Here is a 1,225-nt window from a genome sequence, read left to right as displayed (position 1 = left end):
CTTTTAATAGTAACAGCGAAGATCAACTTCAATTGGAACTGCTAATACTTCAGGCATCTCTTATTCTATGGTCTCCTTTTACCATTTTTTTCAAAAATTTTTGAGTGGGATACATTTTGACCTTATGTTGAATGTCCACACAAACAGAAATGGCATTACATGAATACAAACGTATCTGAAATGATGCTTTTCATGTTGCGCAAAACGAATTTGGAAACATTATGTGCAATACATATTTTTCCATTATATAAACCAACGTTATTTAAAAAAGAACTGAAGATCGGGATCCTAGTTGTTTTTTTGTGTATGTTCTGGAAAAATATGTACGATTGACTCGAATGAGGCGAATAATTTCAGAAATATGGTGATTGGAGAAAATAAAAATTCATGTTTTTCGTAACGGCGTTCTAATGTATTTTGCCCATTTAACATTAAATCTGGCTTATATATATATATATATATATATATATATATATATATATATAGGGCTTCGAAAAGTGCTTAATTTTAGCTTCTTTATGAATAATGTATGGACGTATGAGAAAGCTTAGCGATGGTTTTACATAATTTAATCAAAATTTCCCTAACCTTTAATATTCTGTATTTTTTTATTCAGGGATGGGCTGTAAAATTGAATGAAAAATTCACAGAAAATTTTTAAGTGCATTTGTTACATTTAATTTATTGCCCTAGATGAACTCCGACGCTTATCTTGCAAGATCTCACAGGATTCTTGCAAATGACGCTTATCTTGCAAGATGCAAGAACCGGACGCCTATCTTGCAAGAACCTTACAAGGTCTTTCAAGATAGGCGTCGAAAAATGTTGGAGAAAAAGACTTTTGGAGAATCGGAGAAAAATGTTGGAGAAAAAGACTTTTGGAGAATCATACTCTTTTTCAGTCCATTGAAAGGAGCTCTCGGCTCAAAACAGAAAATTGTTCATGAAAGCGTCTGCTGGTACTGAGACTGCTGAACTTACTGACTTCCATATGCAGTTTCAGTGATATGCGCCTAAAATATACATGAGGTTATAGTGGTTAAAATCCGTTAACGGGACCAATTTAAATAATAAAGCGATTTGGTAGAATTCCACGATTTGGAACTATTGATACATATAAGTGCAGAACCAGTATCGACAACAAGTAGATTTCCTAAAGAAATCGGTTGCAGTAGACGCCTATAATGTCGTGTTTCAATTCATGTTCTTTTTTCCTTCTTTATAG

The sequence above is a fragment of the Convolutriloba macropyga genome, unplaced genomic scaffold, assembly GCF_964194025.1.
Source record: "Convolutriloba macropyga unplaced genomic scaffold, txConMacr16.3 SCAFFOLD_3323, whole genome shotgun sequence".
Lineage (NCBI taxonomy): Eukaryota > Metazoa > Xenacoelomorpha > Acoela > Convolutidae > Convolutriloba > Convolutriloba macropyga.
The sequence above is the reverse complement of the archived record's forward strand: the minus strand, read 5'-3'. Positions refer to the sequence as shown.